The sequence below is a fragment of the Leguminivora glycinivorella genome, chromosome 2, assembly GCF_023078275.1.
Source record: "Leguminivora glycinivorella isolate SPB_JAAS2020 chromosome 2, LegGlyc_1.1, whole genome shotgun sequence".
Lineage (NCBI taxonomy): Eukaryota > Metazoa > Arthropoda > Insecta > Lepidoptera > Tortricidae > Leguminivora > Leguminivora glycinivorella.
In genome coordinates, this window is record NC_062972.1 from 15,019,523 (window position 1) to 15,038,316 (window position 18,794).

Consider the following 18,794-nt stretch of genomic DNA (forward strand, 5'->3'; position numbering starts at 1 on the left):
TCACTGCCTAGCTTCACCAGTATAATATATATGTATCTAATACTCTAAGTAGGTACATAAATACTACGATATATAGATATAATGCTAAGGGTCGTATCATATCTCGATGTGACGCTTCCTTTGACGCTGCAGGCATCTCAATGCCATCTCTTTGTGCGTCCCGACTCGCTATCTTTTTTGCCGCCTCCCAATATATCACAAGGAGTAGAAACACTTATTTCTACGCCCCCATTTTCCTTTTGATTTAGATTTGAGTAATAGGCTTTCAAATACGTTTAACTTTGCAGTGCATTCTTGTTTGTTATTATTTATAGTGTATTTTTTGTAACATGAGTATAAGACCACAAAACTTAAATAAGTAATAACTGTTTCAATAGATTTTTCTGCTTGTAACTACATACTACGCCGTAGCCAGAAGCGATGAAATTACATGTTCGTAGTGATTAAATTCCATATTCGAGGCGATGAAATTTCATATTCATAGCGGACGTACATTAGTTGAACATGGGATGGCCTGTGGAAGTGTGGACAAAACCTGTCAACGTCTATGAGTGTATCCGTAACTGAATAATTTCACTACATAAATTATCATAAGTCTCGCCCGCACCAAAGGTACAGTCACCGGCATAAATAAGTGATGATTTATGTAGGTACCTTGTCGCTTTTAATCGTTTGACAATTTCGTATGACATTTCAAACAAGACGTTAATATGACAAGGTACTGAAATCATCACATATTTATGCCGGTGACTGTAGTATATGTAATACATTGAAAAGTGAGCGAAATTCACGATTCCTAAATGACATTGTTTAAATATGTCATTCTGATATCAGTGTGTTGATACCATGTTATTTTTGTTGAAAACTTTTTGTAAAAGTTTAACCTTTTAGTTGTTGGCAAATGAATGAAACAAGTTGTGAAAACTACCCGTAGTTAGTGCCAAACCCCAGCTCCACCTATCCACCCCGATACTAAAATAATTGTGATAAATTTCGCAGTAATTTCTGGGGACATTTCTCTAAAGAAACGTTTCCCGGCCGGGCCTTAAATAATGATGACAGAGACGTAGACTGTTATTTATTATTTTAGAGCTGATCCTGTTATAGCATATTTCATTAGACTTTAATTACCGTCGCATGGCGCCGCTCCGAGGGGCCCTAACTAAAATAATTACGTTAGTTCACTTGTATCCGAAGATGCTTCGTTAGGGTAATGAAGTCTGGCGACGCTGCAGCGAATACACATTTGATTTGTTTGTAATGTCCACATTAAGAGTCGCTTTCCATAGAAAATACAATTTCGTTTTAAGTCATTACACACAATAACTTCGAAAATGTGCGCATCTATACTACTAGTACTCTCGAACATTCATTTCCGCAAAATAAATAGAAAAACTTTGTTTTATACATAAATCACACACGAAATGGTATTTTGATGTTACTTACTTACCGCGCTGGCTTAGCGACCCGAAGTGGATCTTGGCCTCCGACACTAGACCGTCCTTCGCTTCTGTCGTGTGCGGTCTATTGCCATATTTTTAATACTAAAAAAGTTATTTGCGTCATTTGATCTGTGTAAAGTACTTATTTATTTATTTATTTCTGTATTTTTAAACACCGTTTTTCTATTAGCGCAATGATACTCACATTTTAAAGTAGGTACAGTCAACTAATTCTAGGCCACTGTAGAACCTTTTCACAGTAAACTTCGAAGTGACTTCTTTGACAAATATACGACACGATAATGTAATGACACGGTGTCAATAAGACAGGGTCCTAGAGTGGCCTAGGATTCTAATGAGGTGGCACACTCAAAGGTTATAACAGATGGCGCCACCCTATTAGTCCATTGCACAAATAGATAATTACATAAGTGAGAGTGAGGATATTTGTTTTCTCTCTCACACATATGAATGACAGTGACATGCCTGGACGCTTGCACAGGCGCCGCCTGGCGGGATAAAATGTCAGTGTGCCTCCTCATTGGTTGACTGTACGTGAGTAATAATTTAGAAAAACGCAATCGTTTTTCTATAGAAAGCGAACCAATTTACGTCTATAGCTACACGTTACAGGCTAACTGTTGGTATTTAGTCCGAATAGACGATACGAGTAGATAAATAAATTCCCAATGCGGTTTGAAAGCTCTATCCGAAACCGAACATGTACTAAATTATTCATCAGTTTTCAGAGTCTACTCGCAACTAGCGCAATGTAATGCCTAATTAGGTTTTACATACGTTTCCTAAGTGGATTAGTACTAAACTGCAATTATTAGGGCCAGTTGCATCAACCACATTTGACAGACATATTATCGTCACGCAACAGAGTAGACGTCTATGGAACGAACGTTTTAACGGTGACAGACGGTTTAATGCCGGCCCTTAATAAAATAAATAAACAGTAGTGAATTTGGCAAACTATATTGGCTTTATCTGGCAAGCGTCTCTAAACATATTTAGGTCATAATCATAAGGTAGCACTATCAAAGGAAGTGAGATAGTGTCGGACAAACTTCTAGATCAATAAAGCTGCGCGCTTAAGAGGTTGTACCTATATTCAATTCAGTCAATTCTAATCAGTAAGCAAGTTTATACATAAAAAAATTAAAGAAACAAACAGATTAAGAAGGGTAACATATTTTGCTTAAATCTTAATTCTTAAATACCGTTTCTTCTCGGGCAATGACAATAAAACCTCATTATGCAAACACGATTACGTACTGCGTAAAAACAAAAACAAAAAACAAATCTTTATCCGGGAATAATCTTCTTTGTCTCCATTAGCACTTCAGTTAATGCATTTTTCTCAGTCAGAGTAAAGTCAAGGTTTACTTTGAGAAAAACCACGTGATGTACAAATAGTATTAGTATGAAGTTTACCTGTTAAGTAACCTAACTATTTAGAAGTTAGAGTAATGGGCTTCTGTAAGTGCCACAAATCCCGCGCTTGTTTATAGTTGAAGGGTGCGAGTTGAAAGCAATAGAGCGCTGGAAATGCCTTGGTACTAGCTAACGTCACACACAATCGCTTACGCTCATATCGTTGTCGCAGCTAGCTGGCTCTGTCGCACCAATACGGCAGAGCCATAGAGAGCTAGCTACGATAATGATACGAGAGTAAACTATTGTGAGATTTGCTAGGTAACCTGAGATACGACCGACATGCCCAATTTGACAATAGTTCAAGAAACTTTCCTTGTAGTAGCAGCTAAGTTCTCTGTACCAGTTAGCACCCGCGTTGAATATTCCCATTGTAGTCATATTGTGGTTCAGTTTAAACATTTGTGAACTTTTATGTTATGTGTTAAATCTTTTTTTTTTGCGTAATGCTACTTGCATTTATTAATTCATAGCTTTAATTTTTGGATTTACACCTATGCCAAAATTGTAAAACAATTTGTTGTTTAAAATTCATCAAGTAATTCTGTCACATTAAATAAATACTACCAGATGTTAATTCAAAAAGCTTAACACTCTACAAAATACATTACTAATATATTTTACTAAAACATTACATAAACAGTGGGTTTTTGTATCGAACCATATAGTTTTAGTAGGTTAACCTATCTAAGGAAACATCTACTAATTCTTTTAATTGAAATCAAACAATTCAAGATACCTGTCGCCAAAATGTGTTGAAGGGCAGTTTCAGAAATTGTGTTACAAAACTGACAACGAGTTAACTTTTTGTTAACAACTGTCACTAATTTTGGGACCCAATTTCTAAAAATGCCCTGAAGCTAGAATTTTTAATACAGTACAATGGAAAGTGCTCGTACCAAAATGTTTCTGTTAACACAAAGATAGCTGAAATGAGAAAACCATGGACCTTTACGTTGTAGATAATGCTCAAAAAAGTGTGTTTATTTAGGCTCACTGTTTAAAGTTTGGAGCAGACGACCCTGTGCTATCAGTTTTACATCGATCGAGAGGCGACGGCAGACCACAGTCGGGTGATGACGTCTTTTGCTGTCTAGTTTAGCTTTGCAACGTCAAACGGCTTACAAGGGGCACTCGACTAATATTAATTTATGTATATGGATTAGACAATGCCATTTATATCTATAGGTTTAGACAATACGATGCCTGTCGAACATTTTCTACGGTGCACTTGTAATTCGCTCTCGACTGGCGTCGTCAATCAAAGGAATTTTGACGTCAATAAATCGGCACCATGCGTAGGTTCTTATTGCATGTCCTTACAGAGTAGTAAGTCATGCCATGCCTTGTGTCTATCAGTTTATTTAATACGAAACATGTAAATTACAGATAAGATTTGGTATAACAGTATTGCAAAGAAAACACTTAAGTTTATATATCGGTTTATTTTATATAATTAAGGATAAAACATAGCAGTCATTGTTTCACAGTAATTGCACTACGCTCCAGTGTGAATGCAATAAGAAACACCTGCACAGTTGGGAGAGATTTCGAGATAGAAACTGCAGACGTTATGCGTTTGATAAATGTACATTTAGGTACCTTAATAAAGGTCCTTATCTATCTCATCAGTGCTTTTAGAAATGAGACCTTACATAAGTACAGTCAGATGAGTCAGTGCAATCATTTCCCTTGGTAGGTTAATAAGTAACTGTCATTTCCAGTTCGCATTCGATTGGTCTCATCTGTAATTCCATAGTTTACGTGGGTTCCGTTTTGGGGTCACGGCCTTTTGTTTACTTATGCATGAAATGGAGCCCCAACCCCCTGTTAATTATGACGTTGGATACATTTTGCTTGAACATTTGATATTTTATTGATATGGTACACATTCGTGGTAATGTACTATTTTACACAAATAATAATCATTTTATCTATACTGCCAAACGCTGACAGGTGTCAACCGCGATAAAGAGAACAATTGCTCTCAAATATATTGATTTCTTGACTTTACGTGAAAGGGCGACTCGTTGATTTTCGATATGTTGGTTGAGCACATTATTCACATGAATGTTTGGATTTCAAAGAATTTATCTGATATAGATTTATTCACAGTATTTCAAAAATTAAATTTTAATTATGCAGAAAGAAAGAAAAACCATGAAATTTTTATTACTTGTACATCATGTATGAAAATTTAAGTACTTACATATTGTACGTATTGTGCAGTCATATAATCAAGACAATCAGCGACTGTTTATCAAGATTAATTTTTATTTCAATGATTTCGATGTTTTCTATTAATTAAAGTTTTTACCTCCAGCAGTGCAGTCATATAATCAAGACAATCAGCGACTGTTTATCAAGATTAATTTTTATTTCAATGATTTCGATGTTTTCTATTAATTAAAGTTTTTACCTCCATTATGCTTCAAGAATAACAAAATAGGATTAAGGATTTTCCTAAAAATGGAGCCTTGAAGGTGATCTATTACTCGTATCAGCGTTGCATAAAGACAAATGAATGAATGAATAAGATTGGACGTTTGCTAATTTCTGTATATTTTTAACCGCCTTCCAAATCTCAAAGGAAGGGGTTATCAAGTGTGTTTGGGCTCGTTTGATTCGTCTCAACAAGATCTTTGACAAGAGATGGTACCCAGGTCTTGAAATCACTTCGTGTTTGGGTTCGTTTGATTCGTCTCAACAAGATCTTTGACAAGAGATGGTAATCACTCTTTTATACTCTGGCGCATCCACTGTCTCAGTGTGTCAACAGTCAATTAAAGCAGGTAGGCGTAGCGTAGAGTTGTATTTCCTTACAAAAAACTAACACATAGAATAGATGTGGACCTTCCTGTGCTCCATGCAATTAAAACAACATAATATTTAAAAACCGGCCGAGAGCGTGTCGGGCCACGCTCAGTGTAGTGTTCCGTAGTTTTCCATATTTTTCAAAAACTACAGAACCTATCAAGTTCAAAACAGTTTTCCTAGAAAGTTTATAAAGTTCTATAGCAAATTTCAGCTCTCTAGTTCTAACGGTCACTGAGATTATCCGCGGACGGACGGACGGACGGAGGGACAGACAGACAGACATGGCGAAACTATAAGGGTTCCTTGTTGAGTTGACTACGAAACCCTAAAAACACATTTTATATATAAAAAAACATTACTTAAAATTAAAGAAAACCGATCTTAGTTCCATTATATGTACCTAGAAAACATCATCATCTTCCTTGCGTTATCCCGGCATTTGCCACGGCTCATGGGAGCCTGCGGTCCGCTTTGACAACTAATCCCAAGATTTGGCGTAGACACTAGTTTTTACGAAAGCGACTGCCATCTGACCTGTCAACCCAAAGGGTAAACTAGACCTTATTGGAATTAGTCCGGTTTCCTCACGATGTTTTCCTTCACCGAAAAGAACCTAGAAAACATATCATATTCAAAATGAAACAAAACTAAGAAAACGGATTCTACTCATTATACGCGATATAATCTGATTCCATAAATTTATTTCATGAGTAACTATCGCGGTGACAGAAGACTGTATGTTTTTTTTTTTTAATGTTTGTTCCTCGATATCTCCGTCGATACTAGACCGATTTTGAAAACTGGTTTTTTTTTATTGAATGTATATGCATACAGATTGGTATGCATACAGATTGGTCTTCATTTTTCTCAGAACCCAGTTCTGATGATGGGATCCTGGAGAAATCGAGGGAACTCCTCAAATCTGAAAGGCATACATATGGTGATTTTTGTGTTTTTAAAGGAACAGCATGCATTTACGTACGGAACAGTGACATTTGGTGGAACTCCTGATGATGGTCAGAACGGAACTCCTCAAATCTGAACGGCACACTTATAGTGACTTTGGTATTTTTATAAGAACAGCATGCACTTACGTCCAGAACAGTGACATTTGGTGCAGTGGAACTGCTGATGAAGAGTGAGCCGCCCCTGGTTAGAGTTCCGTTCTGATAATCATTCTCATCTGTAAGTACTTCAGAATCATCCAGATTTCAAAATTGGTTCAGAAATGACGGAGATATCGAATAACAAACATTAAAAAATATACAGACGAATTGATAACATAATCCAACATTTGAAAGTATTTATCACCAGAACCCCAAAGGAAGGCGGTTTTTTTTTTCTTAAAAATTATATTCCATATATATGTCGCAGGGATTTAGTCAAAGACGTTATATTATAATTTCACTAGTGAAATTATAATTACACTGATTATTGTCAATCGTTTGCATTTCTCACAATTTAACGGGCTAGTTTCAGTGACATTATGATTTCACTAGACCGATACAGTGAAATTGTAAGACGGTGATAAATTGACAATAGCACTGGTTTGAGAAAGCCGTGAACCTAGGTTTATTATAATATCACTTATGCGGTCCAGTGACATTACAATATCACTGAAATAATTCCCGTGAAATTATGCGAATCTTTCGTTATTGACAATAATCAGTGTAATTATAATTTCACTAGTGAAATTATAATTACACTGATTATTGTCAATCGTTTTGCATTTCTCACAATTTAACGGGCTAGTTTCAGTGACATTATGATTTCACTAGACCGATACAGTGAAATTTTCCAAAGACGGTGATAAATTGACAATAGCACTGGTTTGAGAAAGCCGTGAACCTAGGTTTATTATAATATCACTTATGCGGTCCAGTGACATTACAATATCACTGAAATAAGCCCGTGAAATTATGCGAATCTTTCGTTATTGACAATAATCAGTGTAATTAAAATTTCACTAGTGAAATTATAATATAACGTCTTTGACTAAATCCCTGCGACATATACGTATTTAAATATTTTAGATTTATATACCTTTTTAAACCTTCAGATAAAAAAGCTAGAATACTACTAACGTTCCCCACGTAGTAGAGTTCTAAGCTTATAATTTATTCATAGTTCGTCCTTCAGACCAGAAGTCGGACTGGATAAATACACAAATCTAGCTTACGCTTGGCTGGACCTCAGACGGTTACATTTGTGAACAGAAGGACTACGTGCCTTGAGATATTGAAGGCAGCTTAAGCTCTGGAAATCAAACCTGACAAATCGGATCATGTAATAATACTGCATTATTTCTTTTAGGTGTCCGGGTACGCACGATTTTATTTGTAACCGGGATAAATGCGTCTTTATTTGATAATATATTTCTACTATGTACTTATACTTTAGTCATCCTACATAATACACTCACGCCAGTATTCTCCAAAGCGGTATACAGAACACAAAAAACTTGCATTGAAGGGGTTGAAAGTAAACAAAATTGTGATATTAACAGTAAAAGGTTTCTGGCCCATCGCCCACACCACAATTATTGGACTCATCTCATATCCTACAGTCGACTTCTACGACACCCACGAAGGGGGGGAAAGTCGGTGGTGAAATTCTTAACCCGTCACCGCCCATTTTACATTAAAAGTAATATGTTCCGTTTAGAAATATATATTTAACAGACACATTTGGCCGAAGTGTGGCAATTGGGTTTGTTTTCTACCACTACTTATCATGACATGTATTCACACTTTCCTACATTATTCTAACATTGGTTTTCAATATTCAGGGTACGGAAATAGACGTGTCGGCCTACTATGTATAAACTTTATTATAAGTAAATATTATTGAATGCCCCTAAAGAAAGGTGGCAAGAGTTTCCCAAAGTATATTATGAAATTCATACATAAGTATGTAGTCTTATAAAAACTATAATAGCAGGGTATCCGCATGGCAACTTGACTACGAAATTCGTACATTTTTGTAATATGTTCACAAAGAAAATGTTAAAATTATTAATCAGCCTCAGCTGTATTAAATTGCCGTAATTGTTTCATTTCCCACGTTCTCTCGGTATGCCATGCTCAGCTCTGAAATAAATTACAAAATCGAGAAAAACTTTACAGCAAAACGTATCACGAAATGTTTGTTTCTCTCAGGTGAATCGTAAATCTAATTTCCTAGGGATTGAACTGGCTGTCTGTATCATAGGATCATAGCATTGGTTATTAGTTTTGATTTTTCATCAAAATAGAACAACCAATAGAACACAGATATTTCTTGAGTCGTTGATGTTTCCTATACATTATACACCTATTATTATAACTATACATGTATCAATAGATGTATATCGTCGATTCGTCGCCTAGTGCCCAGTGCAAATTGTACAAGCTAATTCATAGTTTGAAGCTAGTTCATGTACCTAGTAGTTTGTTGTGGGTTTTTGTGTCTATGTGAAAAAAAAGAAACATTTATTTTCAATCACTTAGTGCCGTACAAGGCGTACCTACAACTATAAATAAATAAATGTACATACGTGTAAGGAGCGGCAGTACAGTACGAAGTAAGACTAAATAAGTTTAATTTCATAGCATCCCGTTTCTGCTCGAATACTTCAAGTTTTACCTGGAAAGGAGATATTATTTTCTGAACAAACTTCTGTTGACTTCGTTCAAAGAAGAGTAATTAAATAGAGCGTTTTCATTGTTTTCAATTTGAAATATATATGTCGCAGGGAAATGGCTAAAACAGAGATTTGATCAAATCTCTAAGGGATATGATCAAATCACGCAGGATGTCAAAATGGCGAATCCATTTCATCATTTCTCTAGAAAAATTCAGTCATTTGACTAAATCCCTGACTCTATTTAGTGAAATCACAAAATCGGCCAATAGACATGGCACGTTTTGTCATTTCACTAGATTTGTTTAGCGATTTGATAAAATCCCTGAACCACAACAGTAAGTTGACGAAACGAGCTTATAAAGTCAACTTGTTTTATCATTTCGCGACGAAACCTGTCCAGAGATTTGATCAAATCACCATATTTATTATATGTATACCATATTTCAGTTAAGACTTTATCATTTCCCTAAATTCGTTTAGCGAAATGTTAAAAGAAATTGACTCTTTGAGTTCGTTTCGTCAACTTACTGCCGTGGTTCACGGATTTTATCAAATCCCTAAACAAATCTGGTGAAATGCCGAAACGTGGCGTGTCCATTGGCCGATTTTGTGATTTCACTAAACAGAGTCAGGGATTTAGTCAAGTGACTGAAATTTTCTAGATAAATGATGAAATGGATTCGCTATTTTGGCATCTTGCGTGATTTGATCATATCCCTTAGAGATTTGATCAAATCTCTGTTTTGGCCATTTCCCTGCGACATATATAAGCGGCAAGAATTGTATGTACGTATAATTTTACAATTATACATACATATTTATGACATTGTTTTCACCTAATTATTTACTATTTAAATAAGTAGTACCTATTGGAATTTACCTTTCCTTACTAAAATTTCCTTTTAAATGTTATAGTATTGTATTGTACCCTAATTATGATAATTTAACTTTAACTATGACATGTAAAAAATTTAATTTTATGAATAAATGAATATGAATATGAATACTCTGGATGCCTATTTTTTTTAATATAATATCTTCATTGAGGATGTTTAACTGTTTAACTGTTTGAGGATCCGTAACTAAAATATCAAAAATAAAACTCAGTGTCCCATTCATCATCCATTTAATGGCATTCTATGACTTTTCGTCCATAATACAGGTCCGTGTTTTTAACCACAACGCAACGTTTTTACGCAAAAACGACGGGGTGTTATAAGTTTGACGTGTCTGTCTGTCTGTCTGTCTGTCTGTGTGTGTGCCTGTCTGTGGCATCGTGTCCATTACAAGACGACTCGCGGTCGCCAGCCTTCCTAGTATTTGCACTGATATAAGCGCGGGCGCTCGCCGTGCCCGATCAGTATCGACCAAGTAACAGACCCGAAAGCAGCGCGTGTTTTTCACACAAAAAAATTGGAAAAGGGTATTTTGATGCCTTAAAGATGTCCACCTGTAGTGTGAAATGGTGTGGAAAGGTAACAAGAAGCTCAAATTTAAAAACCGACGGCATTACATTCCACAAATAAGTCATATTTATAATTTATTCAGAGCCGGCATAGGTCAACTTACATTGGCCACTTACGCGTCAGTAGAGGGACAGTCATACTTCTGTCATCTGGCGCGTGGCCGTCCTTGAAACGGCCAATCACAGCGCGCTTAACACATTCCCCGCCTCTCCTCGCACCCCAAACACTGGTGACTCGTATCGCGAACAAAATATACAAGAACCGATAAGAACCGATTTAGATTTAGTTTTTTTTTTGTTTGAAAAATGAGTTGGTCGGAAGTGTTCTAAGCCATGTTTCATGAAAATCGGTCCACTATGTCGGGGTTTTTAATTTTTTTTTTTTTTTGTGGTTTTTTTAAATTTTAATCTTGTGGTTAGGCTAGTTAACCATGTATGTTGTGCAATTACTTTCTAACTGTAATAACTTATATAAGAGATTATTCATTTGGTGGCTTTGTTCAACAAAATTAGCGTGTTAAAGCCCAGTTTACTTACAAAGTCTCATGTGCAAGAGAAAATTTCCGTACGGATATACCCCAAAAACCGCAATTAGGTAAGTTTGTTCGCGGAATCGTCATAGTCTTCGCTGCAGGAACTTGAGCCAAACTTCGGTTTCCAACCTCGTTTGTGCCAATTGTAGAATTGAAGCAGAACATTCTGGAAATTAGATTTTGTTGAATTATGAGCGAGACGTGAGGACCATTAGAGCGGACAATTTTATTTTGTCTCTCGGCCGCCGAGATTATTTGTGGTAGGCTTTTATAATACCTATTTATAATATTATAACATAACAGTCAACTTTTTCCCAATAAAATCACTTAATTTTTTCCAACTAAAATCTACTGATACTTCTGATGGAGTATAGTAAAATAGGAATTATGTATTTATTTTAAATCAAAATATTCCATCTTATAAGACTAAATACCGATTGGTCGAGTTGACGACTCACGACCATCTCATGAACCTACCTAAAGCATGGACTTTCAATAGAGACTGAGCTCACACTTTTTTTGCCATACTAAATTGAACTTTATCACCGGTGCAGAAAGGCGTTGTTATCAGACTAGTAAAAGTGTGTCCACATGAGAGGGTCAAAGTTGGGGCTGGTGTCCCTCTCGCACGTGTGACCAGTGTTAAAGAGATTACTATAATAGTAGTATTTTTACCTGTATGATAACTAAGTTTATAAACTTCTTAAATTATTTTTGTATTATATCGAGGCAAAGACATTAGTGCCTTGTAACGAATTGGTAAGTCATTATTATGAAGCCATAAAACCAAACATTTGCGCAATAAAAAAAACCTTTAATTCGGTATTAGTAGATTTGGTAGTAACTTTGAATATTGACTGGTATCCCCAAACAATGACAGTGACGACGTCATTCAAATGATTTTGACAGCGGCAATAAGTGCGAGAGGGACACCAGCCCCAACTTTACCCTCTCATGTGGACACACTTTTTGGCCTAACAACTCAATCTAGCTTAATAATATATAAATCTATGACCTAAAGGCACAACTAACTGGTTCTTTATAGCCGTAACTAGCATAGTCACTAAATTTTGTACTTAATCGTGTTTTGAGTATAAGTAACTATTTAGCGTTTATTTATAAGTTAAAGCGATGTGGAAATACGGCCATAACTTCAAATTTTTCGGAAGTAGACGAAAAATTTGGTGTATGTCTCTCGTTAGTGCATAAACTTTTAATAGTAGATACCTACTAAAAGTTTATGTACTAAAGAGAGACATGAGACATTTATAACGAGAATATCAAAACCCTCACTCACTTTCTTATCTTACTCTTCTACTTGACACGTTTGGACACCCAGTACCAGACACAATAAAAAGTGGCTAAAGACGTCTTGCGGGCCAAATAGCTCATTTCTTTTATGTATGTACGTCATTTTTCTTTTACAGGGTGGCCCAAAATTACGTTTACAAAGAATAGGGAAATGTTGAAATAGACCAAAATATCGAAGTTACCGAAAATATTTTTGAGCCTAAGCCTATATATATTGTATATTTTTACATTCACCATGGACATTTCAACAGCATTCATGTCCATTTGCAATGTGGACCAAATGTGTAAAGACATTTTTTCCAGATTCATAAGCTCGATACGTTTCAGCCTAGGTACATACTTACGTAAATTCGCCTACCTTAAAACTATAAATTATAGTTTGAAATCAATCTTAAAACCCCAGCCCGTTTATTGATTACAAAAATTAGGATATTTAAGGCTGCTTTCGAGAAAAACGTCAAAATAATGTAAAATTGATAGTTTTAGTCGGTGAAATACTACACTTTCCGTTATCAAATAGATATATTTAATTCAAGTTTCAATTAGAGCATCTTATTATCTTGATACTTATCAGACTGGATTTTAGAAAACTTACTTACTAAATTAATTACGAATTTTTCTCTGATGCACGTTTAGGAAAACCCGCGTATAGTGCTGGAGTAGTCGAACTTATTTGTAAAATTTGGACAATTTGGAATACTGAAACTGGTAAATGTATAATACGTGTATCCTGTACTACAAACTTCTTAGACTACATTTTTATTATAAGGTTTTTAAAAAGAGTAAACAAGGCTAAGACGAATTCAATTTTTTTCAGAAATTACCTAAAATTAAGTGACAATTTCTTTGAAAATCTACATCACATCGGAGTTATTTTCGTAAAAAATTAATCTGCAACGTTTACTTAAATTGCTCTTATGCCTTAGTGATTATAAATTTATATTATATATTTTTGGCAATTTTTTCAAAACGAGCCTTCCCCGTCACAATTATTGCCACTTCTGGACATTTTCTCATATTTTGTTAGACCAAGTAGAAAAAGTCCTATAATTTGTTATATATTTGTAAACTACTCGGAAAGCTCTTTAATTTGATACCACACACGGTATGATTAAGCGCTCGGTTGCGATTTCACTATTTTCACATGAAAGCCCTCTTAACAAGCTATACGTGCAATAAGTTAGACGAAAGCCATTAAAGGTGCAGCGGCATATCGTTAATTTTTTGTTCTACTTCTATTTTACTTGCGTTTGTACTTCAAAGCCAAAGGAGGATATTTTGAAGACGATTCGATTTATTTGGTCAAAAATTATTAAGGTTTCACATTTTAATTTGTAGGACAATCATTCGTGTAAGGACAGAAAAATAATTACTTACGTTTGTCAACGTATTTTTGGGCCATCCTGTACTTATTTCTGACTACGAACCAGGGTTTATAAATCTTTTCATAGCGTTAAGAGACCTAAGAGTGATGTCAAGAGCTGATAAGGCTGGCAAGCAGCTGTGATAGCTATCGCGGTCTGAAGTTTTCGGTGGCAGAGAGGAAGTCAATAATGATTTGGCGATCCTCCAGATGGCTCTGGAAAATTGCATGGCAATTTAGTAGGTGATTTAGTTGGGTTACTTAGAAATCTGATGCATCGCTTATACTTATATAATAAAAAATAAATTAAGTTCTGTTTTTTCTCACTACTTTGGCATCAAATGATCAACAAAAATTTTACTTTTTATAAAACAAGTACGTACTTACAATCAGCTGCAGAGAAAAGTAGCAACCTGCCGTATACAGTTTGTAGGCAAGGGTGCTGCGAATAGAACTGCGACGTACCTAATACCTAATTCCTTTGAAATTAAACTCAGAATCGAGATTCATTTATAATTAGGTATATTTATCTAGTATTATTCAAGTTAACGACGACGTTTGAGTTAACCGACTTCTCTTTTGTATATTGAGATAAGCTTGAGAACTTCTTAACACTTAGTAATTTAAGCAAAATTTTGTAAAGTTGAAAGTCAATTTCAACTTGCCAGCGACCATTTAATTGGTAGATTAACAAAACCAATGGTCTGAAACTAAAGTTCAGTAGCAGTTAGTTACTTAAAGTTAGAACTTAGGTTGGAAAACTTAGGTTTAGGCTTTGAACATTTACTCACATACCTAATATGACTTTATATACGAAGCCCACAAAAATGTTTTGTGGTAAATATCAGCAATAACAAAAATAAAGGTAAAAGTTAAGGTTGGGAGTCTTTAGCGATAAGACCTTTGTATTGCTGTATTTTATTGATGTTTGCAATAAAGAGTAGCAGTAGACTTAAAAGTAGGCAATTTGTATTGTAACATCTGTATACTTACTTTGTATTAAAAATCCTTTCCATCTCGTGAACTTTATAAAATGACGTCTGACTCCATTACGACCTGAAAATACGACACATTAATGCTTGTAATATTAATAAGGTTTTAATGCGCATTTGCTATGTGACTAGAGTGCCTACCTATACATGAATACCCATTTCACTCATCCGTATCTCCAAGCGCAAGCTAGAGAGAATATTTAATTTTGCAGCTGTTTGCCGCAACCGAGAGGGGTGTAGGAAATTACTTTTCAGACCATAGTTTCTGGGGCTTAATAATTGCTCAATGAACATTTTTTTTTAAAGTAAAAACTTCACATGTAATACGCGTTGCGTAAACTTTATGTGTAGGTTAATAAGCGGTAAAATCGATCGATTGGAATACCTAGGAAGCTGCACAATGTGAACTAGCCTACGTGAGCGATGCCGACGGTGCGGGTAATCCAATTTGAAAGTTTCGCTCGGCGAGGCACGCTCCCGTCATAATTAACTGTTGGTTGGGGACACTGGTCGTGAATAAGTAAGCCCGCTGTGACGACCCTGCCCTGATACAACTGCGAAAACACTCCGTGCAATGCAGATATTAAAGATGTACCTTCAAACGAAATTGCAGCTTAAAATATTTGCTTGGACCGTATAGTGTAGGAATACTATATTCGTAAGTAACGAAGCCATTTGTGGCTTTCCAGTACAGAAGAGTCTTCATGGTTAATGTACATACAGTAAGGATTTTGTACATCGAATTCTTGTTAGATGTCCTGGTGGAAAGAGCCGCCTTGCTAATCTGCCATGAAAAGCCACTTTTAAGAACGGTTTTTTTGTCAAGGTTACATTTAGATGGCGACTGCATCAGCGTTAATGCTGCACAGCATTGACGTAATGAGTAAAGTCACTGTCCTCGTTAATGAAATTATAGGTCAATTAATGGCGACAGCAACAGGGTAAATATTTAAAATACAATACTGCCAGTATGATTGTTGCAGCCACAGATTTGTGACGTTTTTGCGCTCGTGTTTCGAATGGAACCTATTATCAAAAAATTTAAATTTCCGACTTAAATATATTTGCTGACGCTAATAAGTAAACGGCTCCGAATTTCAATAATTGTGGGATGACGATAATCAATTATAATAATATACACCGTGTTTTTTTATGTCTCTATGATCTCCGGATTGAAAGTCGCACGCTCTTACCGCTGGGCCACCAGCACTCTTTAATAACGCCCTAAACTGTAAACAATCATTTCATGAACTTTGATAATTGGCACGACTTCCTTAAATATAAAATAATGTGACAGACGGACAGAGCGGCACCATAAGGGTTCTTTTTGTACCTTTTTGTTGGGAAACCCTAAAAACATGGTTAATGACACCAAAATGCCTGGACATAATATTTCAATCAGGTATTTTAGGTCTCACTTTATTATTATTATTTTTAATAGTCCTCGTATGGGTATTGGGTAGGTACAGGTACACACATTATACTCAAACAATCTCATCAAATAACGAGTTTGCATTGCAGCTTGCAGCCTTGCATAACAAATAACTATTCAAGCCGCAGCACCTTTAGTGAACAAGATTGCACTTCTATTTAATGTTCTAAAGTGCTCGAAAAATGGGTTAGCGTATTTTCTAAACGGGTGCGGCAAAAACGAACAGCAATAAAACTCTCTTAAAAGTTTTCTCGTTTATAGAAAATGCTGCTTTATCTTTAGCCCCGACAAAATTGGTCTTGTTATAATATACCCACATATGTACACCTAAACTAGAGTATCTATACCTACCTTCTTCTTCAACCTAGCGTTTTCCCGGCCTAGCGCCAGGGTCCGCTTTCCTGCTCAGCCTTCTCCACTTTGCCCGGTCTTCGGCATCCTGAGGTGAGAGATTGTTCTCTTCCATGTCCGCTGTCACGACGTCCAGCCAGCGCTTCGTAGGCCTACCTACTTTATGTATCAAAATTTTAAAGAGATCCTATAAAAGCAATGTTACTTAAGACGCACGATTCATGCAAACATAATTATGTAAAATGAAGAATCTATCTCGCTTTCCTCAGATAGTATTGTAAAAGTCCATATGCGACTGTGAAGTCCATTGAATTCAATTCTATTGAAATTCGAGCTCTACATAGTCACTGAATACGGCTTCTAGGTAGAAAACTCCGGAATAAGTAAGATTGGGAAGACTTTCTTCTTCTGTTTATAAGCCTTACGGCATCAGCAGCATTCGGTACGTGCAAAGATGATTGACTTACAAAATGAAACCTATTCCAGTTTTTCAAATCTTGCTACGATTTAAATTACTTAGGTATACAGTGTATTCCACTCACTGTTATTGGTAAGCGCCTGCGCGTGAGATGTGGAGTAGCCGATTAGTCGTAAGTATCATGTAAAAATCAAATCAATTTGTTGTTTCAAGTTTTTGAATAGACCTTGCTATGTTATTCAATCTCTTGCCGAATGAAACAGTTTTATTCTTGTTTTATTCTAGTAGAGTAGTACGCCTCAAATTGCACGCTGTAATCCTACGATTTTGAGTAAAAAGAAAGGGTAAAACTTAGCTTTTTCTGCTAGATGTAACCTTCATATGATGCAGGCAGGGCACGTTCAAAGCGCCTAGATGAGATACCGCCACGCCACCGGCATCGAACTTAGTGCCTTAATGCCCCCTTGATCCTACTCCTGGAGGTCCTTCTATCATTCTCTTGGCCCTCATCAAATAATTTTTGAACTTCTTGAAGTTTTAACAAAACATGTAATCGTTGTAATCGATGATTACGAGCAAGAACGATTAATTACGTGACTGACAAAGCCCATACAAAAAAGCGTACCCCTGAAATGTCCCACTTTTTGTCTCTTTCTAACGCGAGCGAAGCCGCGGGCAAAAGCTAGTTTTTTATAAGAACAAATGGCATATTTCTTTATTTTAATATCATGATAACACGTCAATACACATTTTGAAACAAATAAAGTTGTAGGCATCATCAGTGCAGTTTTAAGATAGTATTTAATAGGTGGCGCTAAAAAATCGAGATACGATTCTTAGTATGAAGATTATATATAAATATATTTATATTTATTTATTTCCCATATAGGTATGCAAGATACACTTATGTCCGTCAGGTTTTTCCATACAACTAAAACAACTGTTATTACTTACTAATAATTAATAACTACTACACTTATTACTAGTACACTAATGCCTATTTATTCTAAAGTTACAATTTTGCAATTCACCCAAACAAGTTTGTCCTTCAAATAGTCTGACACATTATAGTAAGATCTTTCAGTTAATCGTGCTTTTACAACTGTTTTGAAAGTTTTGTCTGGTAAGTCTGTAATGTGACTAGGTATCTTATTGTAATAATGTATCGATTGGCCTATAAACGACTTCCTCACTTTGGCCAACCGTATGCGGCGCACTGCAAGTTTATTTTTGTTTCGTGTATTATAATTATGTATGTCGCTAATTTTTTTATAATTTGAATATTTTTTTCTGGCGTACATGATAACTTCATAAATAAAAAGCGAGGGCAGTGTTATGATGTTGACTTCCCTAAAACGGTCTCTTAGCGAGGTAAGCGGGCTTAGGTTATCTTGATTGTGAGCAAAAATATTCCCTTGTATAAACTTTCCGTTTAATTTTCAAAATGTGTTACTATGTAGCTAATTTTAAGGATGAATTCAACCTAGTATCACTTTTATTTCAATCTAGTAATATACATGAAAATAGGTTTGTAATCCATGAAGTAACTACATTCAAAAAAGTTTATACAAAAAAAGAAAAACAGACTTATAAAGGGATGAAATC

The 18,794-nt window shown here is 35.6% G+C and overlaps 1 protein-coding gene and 1 long non-coding RNA gene across 2 annotated transcripts in view; one reads left to right on the forward strand and one right to left on the reverse strand.

The window, feature by feature from the left end:
• Positions 1 to 18,794, forward strand: part of LOC125238021 (suppressor of lurcher protein 1-like) — a 421,475-nt gene that overhangs the window by 358,146 nt on the left and 44,535 nt on the right. The gene's annotated exons all lie outside the window — the stretch shown is intronic.
• Positions 11,358 to 15,507, reverse strand: LOC125238090. Its single transcript, XR_007178416.1, has 3 exons — positions 15,374 to 15,507; positions 14,990 to 15,052; positions 11,358 to 11,488 (listed from the first exon to the last, which is right to left on the reverse strand). It is a non-coding gene; the product is annotated as an uncharacterized LOC125238090 (long non-coding RNA).